Source organism: Dendrobates tinctorius, unplaced genomic scaffold (genome assembly GCF_039654945.1).
Source record: "Dendrobates tinctorius isolate UK_male_01 unplaced genomic scaffold, ASM3965494v1 ptg000134l, whole genome shotgun sequence".
Lineage (NCBI taxonomy): Eukaryota > Metazoa > Chordata > Amphibia > Anura > Dendrobatidae > Dendrobates > Dendrobates tinctorius.
In genome coordinates, this window is record NW_027361802.1 from 9,892,150 (window position 1) to 9,913,092 (window position 20,943).

General features: G+C 47.9%; 2 non-coding genes across 2 annotated transcripts; both read left to right on the forward strand.

The window, feature by feature from the left end:
• The first annotated feature begins 271 nt into the window (after nt 1-271).
• Nucleotides 272-343, forward strand: TRNAQ-UUG (transfer RNA glutamine (anticodon UUG)). The gene has a single exon. It is a non-coding gene; the product is annotated as a tRNA-Gln (tRNA).
• Nucleotides 344-17,028: 16,685 nt separating this feature from the next.
• Nucleotides 17,029-17,100, forward strand: TRNAQ-UUG (transfer RNA glutamine (anticodon UUG)). The gene has a single exon. It is a non-coding gene; the product is annotated as a tRNA-Gln (tRNA).
• Nucleotides 17,101-20,943: the final 3,843 nt, after the last annotated feature.

Here is a 20,943-nt window from a genome sequence, read left to right on the forward strand (position 1 = left end):
TTAGTTTCTTTTATATTGTAGGCATTTGATCGTAATATTACGTAATATCACCTGGTGAGCAGTTCATTGCTTATATGAATATTTGAGATAGCTTTGATAAAACAGTATGTAAGGAAGATTTGACATCACAGGTGAATTGAAATAGCATGCTCAGATCAATAATAATTTGCGACTTCTGCTGCCCCACCCAACACCAAACCTGCTGTACAAATATGTAATTAGAGAAGATTAGTCAATGTTGTAAATCATGTTTTATAGAGTTAATGTAATGGGTTCCATGGTGTAATGGTTAGCACTCTGGACTTTGAATCCAGCGATCCGAGTTCAAATCTCGGTGGGACCTTTCTTGTTGGCAGATGTTGTTATAAGAAAATTTTGTCATTAATTGTAGCTTTATTGTAACATTTCATAAGGCAGATAAAATTAATTCTGCTGCACTTTGTTTCTGCTAAATGGTTCCTTTTAGAACAATGTACTAACACCTTCGTAAAAAACATCTTAGTAAAGTGTTGTAATTCACACTTTACAGAATAGCAGATGACATTGTCAGCCTTCTGCACAAGCATCTTTTATTTTCTAACTGGATTAACATAACAACAACCCCTTCCTGCACTAGGACTTAAAACAACTTCCTAGGAGTGGGTCCACATGAGGATTGTAGCTCCTATCACACACTGGTGATGTCAGCTATATTACATAGTTAGCATTTGCCTCTGTCAACTGAAAAATAAATAACTTATAGCTCTTGGAATACTATGAGGAAAAACAAAGGCGGGAAAAAAATCCTTGTCCTTAAAGAGTTAATGTACTGGTATTTTTTTCAGCCTATGTCCCCATTAAAAAACCTATGAAGAAGGGGAGCTCAAGCCCAGTCAATTTGATATGAAGAAATCTTTATTAGTACAAAAAACACAAAGATAAAAGAATATTAAAAAAGGGGGTAAAACATATACAAAGACTCCTACATATCTCAGGACAGTAACAAACAGCTCTTCCAACAGGCCAAACAGTCAGGAAAAGTGCCTGAGTGCCACCTCTCCTGCTCCCTCTTTGACCGGTTACAATCTGGCTTCCGACCGCATCACTCAACTGAAACTGCTCTAACTAAAGTCACCAATGACCTACTAACTGCCAAGAGCAAGTGGCACTACTCAGTCCTCCTCCTGGACCTGTCTTCTGCCTTCGACACTGTGGACCATTCCCTCCTGTTACAGATTCTCTCTTCTCTTGGCATCACAGACTTGGCCCTATCCTGCATCTCGTCATATCTAACAGACCGGACATTCAGTGTCTCCCTCTCCTATACCACCTCCTCACCTCGCCCCCTGTCTGTCAGTGTTCTCCAAGGCTCAGTTCTAGGACCATTACTCTTCTCCATCTACATCTTCGGCCTGGGACAGCTCATAGAATCCCACGGTTTGCAGAATCATCTACGCCGATGACATGCAAATCTACCTCTCTGGACCTGACATCACCTTGCTACTGACCAAAATCCTACAATGTCTGTCTGCTATTTCAGCTTTCTTTTCTGCTCGCTTTCTAAAACTGAACATGGACAAAACAGAATTCATCATTTTTCCCCCACCTCACTCTAACCCTTCACTAGACCTATCCATCAATGTCAATGGCTGCTCACTTTCCCCAGTCCCACATGCTTGGTACCTCGGGGTGATTCTCGACTCTGCCCTCTCTTTCAAGCCACATATCAAAGTCCTTGCCTTCTCCTGCCGACTCCAGCTCAAAAATATTTTTCATACCTGTGCATTCCTTGACCAAGAAATCACACAAAACACTAGTGCACGCCCTCATAATCTCCTGCCTCGACTATTGCAACCTCCTACTCTATGGCCTCCCCTCTAGCACTCTTTCGCCACTCCAATCCATTCTACACTCTGCTGCCCGACTAACCCACCTGTCTCCCCATTATTCCCCAGCCTTTCCTCTCTGCCAAGCCCTTCACTGGCTTCCTATTGTTCAGAACATCCAGTTAAAAATCCTAACTATGACATACAAAGCCATCCACAACCTGGCTCCTCCATACATCTGTGACATGGTCTCCCGGTACTTACCTACATGCAACCTTCGATCCTCTCAAGATATCCTTCTCTACTCTCATCTTATCTCTTCTTCCCACCACCGCATACAAGACTTCTCCCGTGCTTCCCCTATACTCTGGAACTCTCTACCCCAACACATCAGGCTTTCGCCTACAGAAACCTTGAAAAAGCAACCTGAAGACCCAGCTCTTCCGACAAGCCTACAACCAGCAGTGATCCTCAGCCTGCTGAACTGTCGCATGACCAACTCCACCCTCTCCTAGTGTATTCTCACCCATCCCCTGTAGACTGTGAACCCTCTCGGACAGGGTCCTCTCTCCTGTACTTGTGAGTGCCTGTTTTGCTCATGTTTATAGTACTTGTCTATATTTGCCCCTTTCACATGTAAAGCACCATGGAATAAATGGCACTATAAAAATGTATAATAATAATAATATACAGTGTAATAATTGTACTGCTTAATAGAAAGGATAAAGTCCTAGGATGAACTATATCCACACATGCACTGGCTTCATTGAAAATACAATAGGAGTGCCATGTTATACATAAGCTTCAGATACCATTATTTTTCTCTGATAGAATACTCTATATATGCTAGATACAAAGCAAGTCCATGCTTAATAGAGTATATATTTATTAAAAGAGAGGAACTCTTTCTTTCCAGAGTATTTACCACATATTGTTAAAAAATTGCCATATTGCAAGACCTTAACATAAGGTGCCTGTGTAGATAAAGTTACCGTATATACTTGTGTATAAGCTGACCCCTTTAATTTTGCCACAAAAAATTGGGAAAACGTATTGACTCGCGTATAACCCTAGGGTGGGAAATGCACCAGCTACTGGTAAATTTCAAAAATAAAAATAGATACCAATAAAAGTAAAATTAATTGAGACATCAGTAGGTTAAATGATTCTGAATATCCATCTTGAATCAGGAGCCCCATATAATGCTCCATACAGTTCATGATGGGTCCAATAAGATGCTCCATACAAAATATGACCCATGCAATGATGCACAAAGGTTAATAATGGCCCCATAAGATGTTCCATAGAATAATATGCCCCATATGCTGCTCCATAAAGGTTATGGCCCCATAAGACGTTGCATAGATTATGCCCCATATGCTGCCCTATAAAATGTTCCATAAAATAGGCCCCATAATATGCTTCATAGATTATGCCCCATATGCTGCCCCATAAGATGCTCCATAGATTATGCCCCCATATGCTGCCTCATAAGATGCTCCATTGAATATGCCCCCATATGCTGCCCCCATAAGATGCTCCATTGAATATGCCCCATACGTTGCCCCCATAAGATGCTCCATTGAATATGCCCCCATATGCTGCCCCCATAAGATGCTCCATTGAATATGCCCCCATATGCTGACCCCCATAAGATGCTCCATTGAATATGCCCCCATACGATGCTCCATTGAATATGCCCCCATATGCTGCCCCCATAAGATGCTCCATTGAATATGCCCTCATATGCTGCCCCCATAAGATGCTCCATTGAATATGCCCCCATATGCTGCCCCCATAAGATGCTCCATTGAATATCCCCCATATGCTGCCGCCATATGTTGCTCCATTGAATATCCCCCCATATGCTGCCCCCATAAGATGCTGCTGCCGCTACTGCAGGTATTAAAAAAAGACATACTCACTTCTTGTCCCTGAGGGCCAGGTGCCGGTGTGCTGAGCAGGCGGAGACCCCGACGCGCTATGGGGGAGCCGCTGGCTCAGGACCCGGCACTTGAGATATTCACCAGTCCCGGTTCCAATGCTGCTCGCCGTTGTCTGCTCGCCGGTCCCTCTGTCAGTGACGTCAGGCAGAAGAGGGCATGCACTGACTACGTCATCGTGCCCTCTGCTGTCTGAACGTCACTGACAGAGGGACCTGGCAGGCAGACAGCGGTGAGCAGTGCTGGAACAGGGACAGGTGAATATCGCTATATTTACCTCTCCCTGGCGCGTCTCTGCAGCCCCATTCTCCCATGGTCTCCCTTCCTTCAGCGGTCACGTGGTACCGCTCATTAAAGTCATAAATATGTGCATATTCATGACTTTAATGAGCGGTACCATGTGACCACTGTAGGAAGGAAAGGAGACCGTGGGACAAGCAAGGGGGCTGCAGAGATGCGTCGGGGAGGTCAGTATGATGTGACACCTCCACTCCCCCTCCCTCACCTACCCCCTGGCTATATGACGTACGTATAAACCGAGAGGGGGACTTTCAGCCCAAAAAAAAAAATGGCCTGAAAATCTCGGCTTATAAGCGAGTATATATGGTACATTTAAATAGTGCATGCAGATAGTCCATGCAAGGACATGTAGTAAAGTGCTGTGCGAAAAAATTACAAGGCATCAATAGTTAAACCCATCTGTCTGATACAATATAAGAACAGAGCATAAACAAAGTGCATATAATATAAGGGTGTGTGCACACGCTGCGGATTCTGCTGCGGTTTCGCAGCGGATTTGGCCGCTGCGGGTCCGCAGCAGTTTTTGCTGCAGTGTACAGTACCATTATTCCCTATGGGAATAAAAAAACGCAGTGCAGACGGTGCAGATTTTTCCGCGCGGTTTTCCTGCGGTTTTGAAACCGCAGAAAGAATTGACATGTCAGTTCTTTCTGCGGATTCCGCAGCGGTTTCCTATCTCCACCATTGTGGAGATGAAAATCCACAGGGCCAAACCGCAGGATAATCCGCAGATAAACCGCAGGTGTTTTGACCTGCGGATTTACCTGCGGATTTTACAAAATCCGCGCGGCCAAATCCGCACCCCATTCCGCAGCATGTGTACGTAGCCTAAGCTATTTGATACAACCTGAGTAGGTAGCACTGACCCCAGTGCGTGTTTCATATTTAGCTTCTTCCTGGGGGGGGTAAGTGTCCCCATTAAATTGTGTTGGTAAAAAATAAATAAAATAAGAAAGAATATGTAACCTCTTTCAGATACCAAGGAAGATCATTTAGGCTGGTTTCACATTAGCAAATCTGTGAGCACTGAACAGCTTATGATCCGCATAGATCCACATGCGTCATGCATACAAATTTTTAACATGCTGTACGCAGGGACATGTGTTTGCATTCATTCGCATGCAGATGCATATGCATGTGTCGTTTCGAGGTGTGCAGCAAATGCAGCATGTTGCATTTTTTGACACGTCAATTATGCGCAGCCATGTGCATGCGGATGATGGTGAATTAAGTGCGTCAAAGCAACATATTACTGTCTATGGGAACCAACAGACGTTCCTCTGAAAGGAATTGCTCGACGTAGTTTTGTATCCTGCCTGGTGATGGATCCTCGGACACGTTGCAGCAAGTCATCGAAACTCTGCTCCGACATCCTCGTGTACTCGAAAAAACTTCTTAGGGTTTTCACGCATCTCTGTGTACAAGTGGTAGGCTCTGCGCCTCTCTCGGACTTCTAAGATACGGTGTTGCCAATAGCGATGACGACATCTCCGTCTTCCTCTTCTTTCTTCTTCACAAGACACAGCAAAGGCAACAGCCAATTTCAATGGCAAATCAAGATTAATAATGAAGCTCTTCACGGTAAGATCCATCTTGCATCTGGATACAGCAGCAAAAGGCGAGGATTTCATCTGTACAGCGTGTCTATATATAGAAATCCCATGAGACATGCCCAATGGGTGTCTGGTGTCAAGGAAACTCTACTGGAAAAGCACTGGAAATATCAAACGCATGTGCAGAAGCAACGCAAACGCATGCAAAAACACATACAAACGCATGCACATACAGCGCTTTTTTGCCGTCATGCGTAAGATGATGCGGATAAAAAACGCTGTGTAAACATGTGTTTGTATGCGTTTTTGCATGCGGATGATACGCTGTGCACAGAAACGCTAATGTGAACCTAGCCTTGGCAAAAAGAAATTCTGTTGGGATCAAAATATTAACCTCTTAAAAATGCAGACAATTTTTAGTTTTGCTTTTTCATTTCTTCTTCCCTTTCTTCAAGGAGCCATAACTTTTTTCTTTTTTCATTGACTTAGCCATTTGAGGGCTTGATTTTTGAAGGGCGAGTTGTAGTTTTGTATAGCGCCATTCATTTTACTATACCATGTACTGAGTAATGGAAAAAAAATTGAAGTGAGGTCAGATCGTGAAAAAAATAAAATTTTAGCATTTTTGGGTACCATTTTTATGGCATTAGTTTTTTTTTAACATAACAATAACCAGGCAGCATGATTCTCAGGGTGAGTACAATTATTGTAAAAGCAAACATTGGTTTTTTTTTTTAATTTACAAATCAGTGGCTTAAAAAAAGTGAATAAGTAAGTAATAGTTAGTGTCATGCTGGTAACTCGCATGCTTTCTCAGCGCTGTCCAACTCACTGTGTTCACCGCTCTGCACCTCCCAGTGTCAGGCCATCGCGCTGAACTGCCTCTTGCAGCACTCTGAGTACTGCTGCATCCTAATGCCAGCAGGTGATATACTAGGCAGCTCCTCCCTCCAAACCTTGCCTGATCTTAGGTTCTGTTGCAGTTAGTCTCCAGTTTCCTGTCTAGGTGCATTCTTGCTTTATCTCTCCTGTTACTGACCCGGCTTGTTTACCTATTTTGTCTGATCTTTTAGCTCCGGACACCGACTTCGTATTTTGAACCTGTGCTTCCCTCCCTGAAATTGGACTGGTTTACCACGTCTCTGTTTTCATCCTTTGTGCTCACATTTCTGCCTTAATCCACAGGTCAGCTTGCTGCAGGTCCAGGCACTGCCTTGAAGTGGCACATGGTGACTACACTAATGGCCCAAGCCTGTCCTCACCATCAGAGGCTCTAGTGAAAACTAGGTAGTCACTTAGTCGCTACCAGCCAGTGTCAAGGTCACAATAAGTTCAGGCCTTAAACACCACCAACATGCCCTGTTTGAGGAGGTCTGTTCTCAACATGATCATCAAGTACGCACCGCAGTTCATGGTGTACAGCTAACACTCCAAGTTCCTAGTCTTTCAGGATTGCAACGATAGGCAGTCCCAGGAGAGGTGTGCTCCCCCTTCCTTTGAGGGGAGTACACACTTTCCAGAGGTCTCCGGTTAAAGAGACAGTCTCTCCTATTTCCAACAGACAAACAAAAACAAAAGAGTCCATAGGCTCCACTTCTGCCTAGTTTGCAGTCCTCTAGGCCATAACTATACACCGCAGACAATGCTTATCTTCAGCGTTGTTAAAGGCCGTTATGGCCGTATGGCTCTCTAATCCGTAGAGCATGACAGGGCCCCCTGCCCTATGGGGACGCAAAACAGTCCCGTATCAAAACATGGTGCAACGTGCACAACTTTCTCAGACTTATTATTTTTTTTCACAAGGTTCAACAGCACGTATCGTGTGTTGCTCCATCAGATGTCATCCCTGCAGCCACAGAGGATGTGGTTAGTGCCACTACAGCACCGTCAGATCTCTGGGTGTCAGCCAACGATGAAGCCTGTACCGACTCCAAGAAGAGACCCATGTCGTCCTCGTCATAGTGGGTAACCATTACCGCGTAATACCCGCATGGACAGTCTTCCTTAAAGAAGGAGATGGACGTCATGTTAACATAGACCTTGGCATCTGTCCCGTTCTCCCGAATAAAGCCGTAGCCCCTGTTGGTATCGGTATACACCAGCCGGCCACTGGTACACCGTCCTGCCAGAGCACCCCCACCAGGCTGACGCAGCTCTTTCCAGACCTCCTGCTACCGTTGCTTCTTATTAAGGATCACCCCTTCCTCCCAGGCAGCCTACTTGGGCATGGGAAAGGGGCCCTGTGTGGCCGGTTGGGAATGGGTAGCCACCCAGAGCTGTGTCCGAATAGGAGACCGATTGAACTTCCGATGGCTGGGGTGAAGGGGTTGGTTCTCCCATAGGAACGAGGGGGTGGACAACGCCCTCAGGGACGGAACTGTGCGGGGAGGGCCTCCCTTCTGGGGTTGGTGACCAGGGCGCACTCACCCGTTCTGCTGGTGAGGAAGCAGTCGTGGCTGTCAGGACACTAGTTCCTTCTGCAGGAACACCCGCACATGTGACGATCGACTGGCATACCGGTTCAGGTGCAACTTCCGGTCGCGGTTCCTTCTGAGCAACTATCAGCTCCGATCCTCGCTGAATTAACAGGGGGATGCCGGTTCACCAGATCCTCAGGCCCAAGACTGCTCTGTTGGGTCTGCACCGCCAGTATCCCGCCTCTGGGAAGATGGTATCTCCACCAGGTGGACGCTCCGGGGTTGAGGCGGGAACCTCCACTGGCTCTTCGCTGACTGCTGGAGACTGGACGCTCGCTCTCTCATGCCGCCACCTCCACTCAATACCGCCCACGCCTAGGCAGCTATGTATACACAAGTGCTGCATCGTGGTACAAGATGGTGTGGCACAGCGCCTTCCAGAGTTTTTCAGAGTCCCGCCGGTCCCCGGGCGGGATCGCCTCCAGCCACCTCTCCCCTCCATTACTGAACAGTTTCAAGGGACGAGGTCTCCTTCTCTTCATCCGTTCTCACCAGGGGCAGACCCCGGCATACTGACAGGCAAGTTTTGGCGCCAAAGAGTGGCGGCAATGCCCATGAGGGACGCAGTTTTCGTTGTTTACTTCTCCACCATTTCCCGCCATTCTCACCTCCGCCATCTTGGTCACAGTGAAGGTGTTAGGTTTTCCTCTCTAATCAGTCAAATTTCACTGTCCCTGCCTTCAGTCAAATAAGTAGTGAAGAAGAAATTAGTGCTGCGGCTGCTCTCTCACCCCCTCTTTATTACTTATACCTCTGTAAGAGGAAGAACAAGATCAGGAATACCTCTCTCTCACCGGTTCTGGAACTACCGGGACTGTCACCAATGTTGCAGGGGGGAAGATATTCAGGCAAGGACCGACCCTTGCATGTGACTGCAGTAGGCGGGTCCTTGTTAAAAAGCGCGATGCACAGGAAAAGGATCAGAGTCCAAGCAAGAAAGCTAAGCGTTGCAGTGTCGGCAGTGAAAGCAGAGCATCCCTTTAGCGCAGACCGACTTGACAGATCTCCTGTGTATCGGTCCACTGTGGGTGCCAGTTTCCTGCTATCCTCCATGTCGGGAGGTGACTCACAGTTGAGATCAGAGACTGTAATGGGCACGCGGCACCATGAGAAGCAGGTAACTTGGCCAGAGCCTCTTAGCCAGGTACCTGTATACACCACGGAGCGAAGCCTACTTCCAGCAGTCCCTCGAACTGGACTGAGCACAGTGTTTGGCGTTTGTGAGTGCGGGACCTTCCTGCACACCTCAGAGACTCCTCACCCTATCCGTGGATTGGAACACCGTCCCTTATAGACTTCTCTGAGACGTCACGTGCTGCTGTTGTCGGTGCCACGTAGGAGAACCAAGACACTGCAATCAAGAAGACTACAGACTGATAAGTGTTTGCCTTTTCCTCCTTATGAACTCTCCTACATCCCTGTTTTTTTCCATCCAAACTGTCAGTTCTGCCCTTTTCCCTAACACCCCCCCGTGACCTTCCAAGCCCTGCGTGGAGTATACTTGTTGTTAGTAAGCTGGTTAACTCTTGATCTGCCTCCTGTCCATGACGACATCCCACATACCTGTGATTACTACACCTCCAAAGGCGGGGACAGTGAAACCGGCGCTGAATGGGTGCAGGGCTTAAATGACGTAATAACCTCACATGAGCCCCAGGAACACTGGAGTTGAGTGTAAGTGTTTTTATTTTAACAGGGGTAAACTGTGATGCTGGTGTTACGAGGGTGACCGGGATGGGGGTAGTTGTGGCTGGGCTATTTAAAGGCGCAGTACACAGACAGAGTACTGAGCAAATGATCAGTCGGTTCCTTGTACATAGATAGACGGGACCGACACAACTTTTCCCCACAGGTTACCTTCTCTTCCTCTGGTCACAGCAATCCAGGCACCCACGATATTCGGTGTATACCTGAGCACCCGATGTAAACTGGAGTAGCAAACACTTAAGCTCAACATTAATGACAGCGCATTCAATATGACGACCTAATGTTATCAAATCCTGAGTCGCACCTATGAGTTCAAAATCCTTACTATACCCCGGGATAAAATGCTTGAAGGGTGTGGTTTCCAAAATGGTGGCACTAGTGGGAGGTTGTCACTGTTTAGGCACATCAGGGGCTCTCCAAATTCGACATGGCCTACTCCAATTATTCCAGCAAATACATTGAAAAAGTGAAATGGCGCTCCTTCCCTTCTGAGCCCTGCCATGCACCCAAACAGTAGATTTCCTCCATATATGAGGTATCTGCATGCTCAGGAGAAATCACACAACAAATTGTGGGGTCCTTTTTCTCTTGTTACCCTTGTGAAAATAAAAAAGAATGAATCTAAAGTACATTTTTTGTAAAAAAATTAAACGTTCATTTTTTTCTTTCCAAATTGCTTCAGTTCCTGTGAAGTAACTGAAGAGTTAATAAACTTGTTGAATGTGGTTTTGAGGGGTGCAGTTTTTAGAATGGTGTCACTTTTGGGTACTTTCTGTCATATAGACCCCTCAAAGTCACTTCAAATATGATGTGGTCCCAAAAAAAATGTTTTTGTAAATTTTGTTGGAAAAATGAGAAATCACTGATCAACTTTTAAGGCTTATAAGTTAACGTCCTAACCAAAAAATATGCTTTCCAAATCGTGCTGATGTAAAGTAGACATGTGGTAAATGTTATTTATTAACTATTTTGTACGATATGACTCTTATATAAGCACATAAAAATTAAAAGTTTGAAAATTGAAAAATTTTCAACATTTTTGCCAAATTTCCATTTTTTCCACACATAAAAACAAGTCAAATTTTACTACTAACATGAAGTACAATATGTGAGGAAAAGACAATCTCAGAATCAGTTGGATCCATTGAAGCATCTCAGAGTTATAACCTCATAAAGTGACAGTGGTCAGAATTGGAAAATTTGGCTTGGTCTTTAAGGTCAAAATTGGCTCGGTCTCCAAGGCCTCTTTCACACATCAGTTTTTTGCCATCAGTCGCAATCCATCGTTTTTAGAAAAAAAGGATCCAGCGACTGATGACGCTGGATCAGTTTTTTTTCTCATAGACTTGTATTAGCAATGGATGGCCTCATGTTTTGTCCATCGTTCACTGGATCCATCGGAAATTTTGTGTCCATCGGGCAGAGACAACAGACATAGGAACGTTTTTTGTCCCCGTCGAAAAGTCAGACAATGATGGATCCAGCGCCGTCCGTCGTTGGCTATAATGGAAGCCTATGGGCGCAGGATCCGTCGCTGTCCGTCAAATGATGGAATCCAGCAACGGATTCTGTTCTGCCTTCTTCCACGTATGATGCTGTGTGGATTCCAGCATATGGCTTAATGCTTATAACAAACATGTAGTGAAATAACATCACAGAAGCTGAGCATGCATTCCAAACATCATGGGGGCCTGCATTATGACTGCTAACACAGATGCATAACTAATAATTGCATTATCCTTACTGGAATCCGCTTGTTATAGCAATGGTTTTGCAAAGAGCTGAGCTGAGCAAGTGTGAGCTACTCAGGAGAAGGCCGGAGAATCAGGGCTGCCACTAGGAATTTTGGGGCCCCATACTGGCAAAATTTATGGGGCCCCCCTTGAGACTCCGCCCAGGCTCCACCCCCAGTTCCGCCTCCACCCTAGCTCCTCCTCCACCACCGTGAACCTTCCAAAATCCCTCCGCCCTTTCTTGGAAAAACTTCACTTCTACATCACGCCCTCACCAATCTCACATTAACACCATATCACATACATAGCCATCAGCTTTAGTTTTGCCCAAAAGATTTTTTAAGCCTGCCACCATGACAAGGTAGACTCTATTGACAGGGCCCTACTCTACTCTAACCTATTAAACATTTGGTAACTTTTTTAACCATTATTGTGCATCCATCTTCAGACAATGACCAGATGATACCGTCAGTGCCCGTCTAACTCTAACCTACTCCAGCAAGCAGTCCCTTATATTAGGTTTCCTACTCCACACTGATGAGGGGCAAATACCCCGAAACAGCTGTCTGTGGATGGATACCATGTTTTGGCATAGGTGGTTTCCTTCATTGGAGACTGCCCTTCCCGTGGTTGTTCCTTCCCGGTGAAAGACCTGGCTAGTCATTGCTTGCGTTGAGAAACATGTGATGGTGTCTCCGCGGCTTCTGTTTTGCATGTTTTGCATATTTCCCATAAGGGATGGGGGCAGTGCTCTAGAATCACTGCGTTGAGAAACACGTGATGGTGTCTCCGCAGTGTTGGATGTTGATCTCCATGAGGTCAATCATCCTCATTTTTCACACCTTATATTAGGTTGGTCACATATTAAGTCAATGTAATTGTACCCCATGAGACCCCCAGATTCTGTTCCCCCCGTCATGGCTCTTTGGGCACCGCCGCCATGCCACCAGAGACAGAGCCACAGAGACGTCGGAGAGAGTCAGAGACAGACAGACAGTCTAATCACCCTGCTCGCTCACTGACACCGCCTCGTGGCTGGTCTCCCAGTGCCTGCCATCTGCGCCTCGCAGTCCCGCTGCCGTCCACGGTCACCATTTTCTGCTCTCAGCCCGGTCCCACCATGTGGCGCGCTGGCACAGCCTATGGGCGATGGTCACACAAAATCCCTCATGCTCCATTCAAACATCGCTTTAGGACCCCAGAAAAGGGCTTTTGGCTGCCATCTATGTAAGGTGTATGTGCACCCCAAAACATGAGAGATCGCAGACATCAGCACTTCAGACCAGACATGCTTCTGTAGACACGGACTGTGCTAACAAATCGCCAATGATCAGCGCTGACACTTGTATCCGAGGTCCCAGCGGTCAAAGATGACAAGCTGAGAATGGAGGGGCTGCCATGTCCCTGACTAATATGTCCCCCCCACTGCTACAGATCTGATAGTGAACTGCCAATCATATGAATTTACCTGCATGACATTGACATAGGGGATTTCTTTGTGCTCTAATCAGAAACTAGAAAATCCCCAATGTTCAGCACTCGACCTGTAGTGAGGGTCAGCTCTAAGAGTATGCGCACAAGCAGCACATTCAATGTGGACTTTCCTCAACAAAATCATGTCACACGTGTGGATCTTGTCACATACAAGTGACACACTGTGGATTTTAAAATGCGCATTTGAGTGGGAATCTACCACTCGTTTGTATTTACTCACACATTTCCTGGAGAAATATCAATGCGTATCTACAGTATAAGTACCTAATGGTTCCAGGACTGCGCTTTATGTTACATTACCATCACAAATCTGTTCTGTCAAAACCCCACAAAAGAGCCCTGACCCTAAAAATGGCACAGACAGAACGGACTGAGAACCAGTGGAGCTATAAAGCCCCCAGTCAATTTTACACTGCAAAAACACCAACATATGAGAAGTGTGAAGCTTTTATGGGGGGGAGGAACAAGTTCGCATGAGGTCAAACCAAAGCAGACTTCTCCACTGCCTTGCACATTGAGAATAGAGCAGGTGACTTCATAAGAGTTGTCAAAAGGTGACCCCAAAAAATCCTTGAGGAAAGAAAAGACTAGATAATATTACCCCCTCCCCTATGTCTGAGCCCTGCAGCTAGAGCAGGGGAGGGAGAGGACTGGGGGGCTTTGTTTACTGCATTGGGAGTCATCTGGGGACAAGTGAAAGACCCCCTAGAAGATGACATCTCATGCACATAGGGCAATCTGTAACAGTGGGGTAAGTGGGCAAGAGCCGGCTCTGCAGCACAGAATATAGGGCAGGTGGGTGGGAGTATGCCCCTGTGGGGTACAACACGGGGATTTACCCTAAGGCTCCCCGTCCCACAATGGCACTGCAGCCCCTCAGAGGGAAACAGGTTTATTGAGCTGGATGGAGCCGCTGCCTCACAGAGCCGTGAACTCCCAGCATGAGAGCCACAGTCATATCGCAGCTGCTGCAGAAGTCCTATCTGAAGCGTGGTTTCCCTTATCCCCTTTACACGGCCATAAGCGCCCACCACCCACGTTACTTAATAACTTTTTAATGGGGCCCCTCAATGCCAAAATACACGAGCGGCTCTGTACACCTCGTACACACAAGGCTCCGCTCCGTACACCTCGTACACGCACGGCTCCGCTCTGTACACCTCGTACACGCGGCTCCTCTCCGTACACCTCGTACACACAAGGCTCCTCTCCGTACACCTCGTACACGCGGCTCCTCTCCGTACACCTCGTACACGCGGCTCCTCTCCGTACACCTCGTACATGCATGGCTCCGCTCCGTACACCTCGTACACACGGCTCCGCTCCGTACACCTCGTACACGCGGCTCCTCTCCGTACACCTCGTACACGCACGGCTCCTCTCCGTACACCTCGTACACGCACGGCTCCTCTCCGTACACCTCGTACACGCACGGCTCCTCTCCGTACACCTCGTACACGCGGCTCCTCTCCGTACACCTCGTACACACATGGCTCCTCTCCGTACACCTCGTACACGCAAGGCTCCTCTCCGTACACCTCGTACACGCACGGCTCCTCTCCGTACACCTCGTACACGCACGGCTCCTCTCCGTACACCTCGTACACGCACGGCTCCTCTCCGTACACCTCGTACACGCACGGCTCCGCTCCGTACACCTCGTACACGCACGGCTCCTCTCCGTACACCTCGTACACGCACGGCTCCTCTCCGTACACCTCGTACACGCACGGCTCCTCTCCGTACACCTCGTACACGCACGGCTCCTCTCCGTACACCTCGTACACGCACGGCTCCGCTCCGTACACCTCGTACACGCACGGCTCCTCTCCGTACACCTCGTACACGCACGGCTCCTCTCCGTACACCTCGTACACACGCACTGCTCCTCTCCGTACACCTCGTACACGCAAGGCTCCACTCCGTACACCTCATACACGCAAGGCTCCTCTCCGTACACCTCGTACACGCACGGCTCCGCTCCGTACACCTCGTACACGCGCGGCTCCTCTCCGTACACCTCGTTCACGCACGGCTCCTCTCCGTACACCTCGTACACGCACGGCTCCGCTCCGTACACCTCGTACACGCACGGCTCCGCTCCGTACACCTCGTACACGCACGGCTCCTCTCCGTACACCTCGTACACGCACGGCTCCTCTCCGTACACCTCGTACACGCACGGCTCCGCTCCGTACACCTCGTACACGCACGGCTCCTCTCCGTACACCTCGTACGCGCACGGCTCCTCTCCGTACACCTCGTACGCGCACGGCTCCGCTCCGTACACCTCGTACACGCACGGCTCCGCTCCGTACACCTCGTACACGCACGGCTCCGCTCCGTACACCTCGTACACACACGGCTCCTCTCCGTACACCTCGTACACGCACGGCTCCTCTCCGTACACCTCGTACACGCACGGCTCCGCTCCGTACACCTCGTACACACACGGCTCCTCTCCGTACACCTCGTACACGCACGGCTCCTCTCCGTACACCTCGTACACACGCACTGCTCCTCTCCGTACACCTCGTACACGCAAGGCTCCTCTCCGTACACCTCGTACACACGCACTGCTCCTCTCCGTACACCTCGTACACGCGCGGCTCCGCTCCGTACACCTCGTACACGAGCGGCTCCGCTCCGTACACCTCGTACACACGCACTGCTCCTCTCCGTACACCTCGTACACGCGCGGCTCCGCTCCGTACACCTCGTACACGAGCGGCTCCGCTCCGTACACCTCGTACACGCGCGGCTCCGCTCCGTACACCTCGTACACACAGGGCTCCGCTCCGTACACCTCGTACACGCGCGGCTCCGCTCCATACACAAAGTACACATGAGGCTCTGCTCCGTACACAAAGTACACACACGGCTCTACTACATCCACCCTGTAAACCCCTCCTGACCCCACATAGAAACTTTACCTCATCCAGCACCATGACAACCAGCACAGCAGAGTCCTGCATACATGAGACCCCTGATCATGTGACCCCTGACTCCTCCCCTCCTGTGACCTCATCACAGGTCCTATGCGCACACAGCAGACGGAGCTAGAGAAGCCTGAACAAAATGTAGGGGGGCCAGGGGCCGAGCGCGGACCGGGCTGCCAGGGTGCTCGGGCGCCGGGCCCCCCTAATCACCGGCGTTCCCGCACAGAAACTTTACCTGATCCAGCAGTACAGGACAGCCAGCAGCACAGCAGTGTCCTGTATACGTCCAGGCCCCGATCATGTGACCCCTGACTCCTCCCCTCCTGTGACCTCATCACAGGTCCTGTGCGCACAGCTGGGGCTGCCAGTGTGCTCCGGCGCCGGGCGGGCCCCCCAATCACCGGGGCCCCATACACTTGTAAGGGCTGTCATGCCCTGATGGCGGCCCTGCGGAGAATGGTTACATGTTGTTGACCAGGGCAGAAAGAAGGGGCAGCTCTGAACAATTAACCATTTGGGGAACAGAACATTCCAAACACATGAATAAAGAAGGGCAACTTATGACACCTAAAGGCCATAGCTGTAACAGCACTTAAAAATATCTAGCTGCACAGAATGGGCAGAACAGATTCCGTTTTTTTAAACTGAGCATGCTCCAATTATTATTACCAGGTAGGGCAGTCGGATCCAGTGAAAAAACGGATCCTTCGCATCAGTTTTTCACAACCTGCGACGGATCCGTTTTTTTTTCCAAAACTGCTGGATTGCGAACGATGGAAAAAACTGATGTGTGAAAAAGGCCTAAGGGGTTAATATTGTTTGATCCTAATATTATGTTAGTTGTCAGTACTATATTTACACTTGGTGAGCAGCTCATTGCTTATATGGATATTTGGGATAGCTTTGATTAAAGTGTATGGAAGATTTGATATCACAGGTGACTTGAAATAGAATACACAGTTCTATAATAATTTGCGACTTCTGCTGCCCCACCCAACACCAAACCTGTTGTACACATATATACTTGGAGCAGATTAGTCAATGTTGTAAATAATGTTTTATAGAGCTTATGTAATGGGTTCCATGGTGTAATGGTTAGCACTCTGGACTTTGAATCCAGCGATCTGAGTTCAAATCTCGGTGGGACCTTTCTTTTTGACCTTGTTGTCAACTACTGTTTTAAGCAACAATTTTTTAAATTAAATTATAACTAACTCTTCCCATAATCAGGCAGACAAAACTTATTTTTTCTTCACTTTGTCCCTGATAAATGGTTCCTTTCATAAAAATGGACCAACACCTTTGCATTAAACTTCCTGGCACAACAAATGCTGGTGAAGTGTTGTAATTCACACTATGCAGAACTGCAGATGACATTGTCAACCTTTCACACAATCATCTTTTGTTTTCTAAATGGATAAACTTATCAACCTGCAAAAGGGCATGAATTAACATCTTGGAAACAGGTCCACAAGTGTGGATCGGAACTGCATCCTGTTAGTGCACTGGTATTCTGACGTGGTGTTGATAAGGAGGTCCTACCACACGCTGGTGATTTAAAGGTATGTGCCTTTAACTGCCTTAGCTCCAACTGCGACTGTGCTGTCCCGTATAAGTTATGTTATGTTTCTATGTACTGAATTTGTGATGTTTTACAATGTACTTGTGGCACCCCTGAGGCTCAGTTGCCACAGAGGTACTGCACCTTCTCCTAAGGTGTAGTGCCCCACCATCCTGGTAAGTTGGGAGCTCCTTTCCACACTCCAACACCTGCATCCCACACACAGGATAGTTCAGCAAAAGACCAGATTGCAGCTCCATGCTTAGAGGGTAGCAGAGCACCTTTCGTGGGTCCTTGCTTCGTAACACGAGATGTGCTGGGAGGTGGGTGGAGTTTAGGTTCATATAAAAGATTGGGAATGTTTAGAATTACAGGTCAGTCCCTGAGGGGGACATCTGACAGAAGGTCGGCGGAATAGGAAGCCACTCAGTGAGGAGTGGGGATCGCTGGAAGAAGGGATGGAGGAAGGAGTGCTGCAGCTGCCTCAGTGACCTGAGCCAGCTGGCACGGGAAAGTAAGAAAGGTGGAGAGACCTAGACCTGTAACCTAAGCATCCATACGAAGGAGAGACAAGTACGGAACGAAGGAGTAGAGAACAGAGAGGAGGAGTGGGTTGGATAGGAACCCTGCCTATAGGTTCTCAGCGCAAGGCCGGGGCCCGGTCCCCGAGGTTGTATGGACACTTATGGTTCTGCAGCAGACACCGGTGGAGTAGTTGGCTGTAAATGCACTACTCCCATCCAAGACTTGGGACACAACAGCAACACGGATAGAGAGCTGGGATCCAGGAGAATCCCCGAGCAGGCTACAGCTGTCTGTCATACAAGTGTTCTAGGAACATCTAGAAAGGAAGTATTCCAGGGTAACTAAGTACTGGAATGCTTCACACCACAAGGCGCATTGGAGGAGTCGTTCAGGAAAGGTACATGTTGGTGGAGTGTTGGAGAGGAGAGCCCTGACTTGCCTGGGAGGTTGATTGAGCCTTTACCCAGGAGGAGCTACATCTGGGTGCCAGCATCCACACCATCCTGCACTTCTCCAGACCCATTGCACCTACACTGCCCTGGGACTACAGCTCCACCTGTGGGGAGCTACACCATCTTTGCTGCATCACACCATCAGTCCCAGCGGATCTGCTCGCAGCATTGGCTTAACATCTTACTTGCCAAGCACCACAGGTGGCGTCACGAACTATTCACCTAAACTATACTACAAACCACCATTGACTTGGGCGCCCGGGGCCACGGACCGGGTCACTGCTGCTGTGACATATCCCCCTAGGACCGTCCCGGTACTGAGTACCCCACGGCCCCGGGAGGGCGACCTGTTGTGAGTTCATTTTCCGGTCCACCAGTTGTGAGTTCTCCTTCCAGGCTCCCTCTGGTGGTAATTGGAGGTAGTGAGGCTGATTTAATCAGTAGAGATCTGCCACCTGATAATGAGGATGACGATTGGACCTCAGGAATCTCAGACTGGATTTAAGACAGCCGATGCCCTAGTCTGGCGCTGGTGATTCCTTCTGGCTGTTCAGGTCCTGGTTTTCAGCTCTGTTCCAGTCATTTCAAGTTAAGTTTTTCTGCTAATGTTCACACTTGATTTTGTTGGTCTATTCAGTTTTTTGTGTGGTCAGTCAGCCCCAGCTGGGGCTGTGCTGAATTTCCACTCTTACCTATCTGTATTTGCCAATTTGCTTTTTTGTCCCATATTAGATTGGCCTCTTTTTGCTCTGTCTCAGAATATTTCAGAGTGCTGATATAGTGGGAGAAGTCTAGTGACTTCAGGGTTAATGTTGCTATCAGACGTGTTGGACATTATTTTTGTAGGGTTTTTGGCAGATTGCAGACAGTGTCTTTCCTTTCCTATCCTTTCTAGTTAGTTTGGGCCCCATCATTTGCTCAGCCTATTTTCCTGCCTGTGTTTGTGCTTTCATCTTGTTTCACCGTCAATACATGTGAGGGGGCTGTCTTTCCTTTGGGGTCTGCTCTGGGGCAGTTAGTTTTTCCCTTTTCTTGCTTTAGGCTTATTTAGTCCTCCGGCTGTGACGAAGCGTCTTGGACCATCGTAAGTACGCTCCACGGCTGCTGCTAGTTGTTGTGGTTAGGATCATGGATCTGCAATCTGCATAGTTACCAACCTCTCTGCTTTTCTGTGAATTAGCTTGTTTAGTCTTTTTCTCCTTGGTGGCCCATTCACAACAGAATCACCAGCCATACCGCAGATTCTAGGGTACTCAAAAGCAGGAGAAAGTTGTTAAAAGAAAAAGAAAAGTGTCAGAATTTTTTTTTTTTTCCTCTTTTTTTTTCTGGGGCCGTAGGAGGATTTTTTTTTTCCTAATGGAGATTGAGCAATTGTCTGATCGTGTGGAGCAACTTGTTGCTGAAGTACAGGGAATTTCCACCTACCTCATTCAGTCACATGCTACTGAACCTAAGATCCCTACTCCTGATGTGTTTTCTGGGAATCGGGCTAAATTTCTGAATTTTAAGAATAATTGTAAATTATTTCTTGCCTTGAAGCCTAACTCATCGGGGAGCTCTGTGCAGCAGGTTAAAATTGTAATCTCCTTGCTGCGCGGCAATCCCCAGGATTGGACTTTTTCTCTGACACCTGAAAATCCTGTTCTGACTAATGTGGATGCATTTTTTCAGGCCTTGGGGTTGTTGTATGATGAACCTAATGCTGTTGATCAAGCTGAGAGAACCCTGTTGGCATTAAACCAGGGTCAGGATTCTGCAGAGTTATACTGTCAAAAATTCCAAAAGTGGGCGGTCCTTACTGCATGGAATGATAGTGCATTGGCAGCTCTCTTTCGGAAGGGTTCATCAGAGACCGTAAAAGATATTACGGTGGGATTTCCTGTTCCCTCTGGTCTGGATGATTCTATGTCATTAGCCATTCAAGTTGATCGGCGGTTACGTGAACGTAAGACTACACGGGAGGCGCTGCCACCTTTTGAACAAACGTCTGAACCTATGCAATGTGATGGGGTTTTGTCTAGGGCGCAATGTCAGGAGTTTAGAAGGCGTAATAAGCTGTGTTTTTTCTGTGGAAACGCCTCTCATACTATTTCTGTCTGCCCTAAACGAGAGAAACGTTTTGCACACACATTTGCTGTGGGCAGTGTACAACCTAAGTTCCTTTTGGAAATTACTCTGATCTGCTCCTTATCCACGTTTTCTACTAAGGCTTTCGTGGATTCAGGAGCAGCGTTGAATCTGATGGATTTGGACTTTGCTAAACGTTGTGGTTTTTCCATGACGCCTCTGCAGACGCCTATTCCTTTGAGGGGTATTGATGCTACTCCTTTGGCGGAGAATAAACCTCAGTTTTGGACCCAGGTGATAATGCGAGTTGCCCCAGACCACCAAGAAAATTGTAGATTTTTGGTGCTGCATAATTTGCATGATTCTATTGTTCTGGGTTTTCCCTGG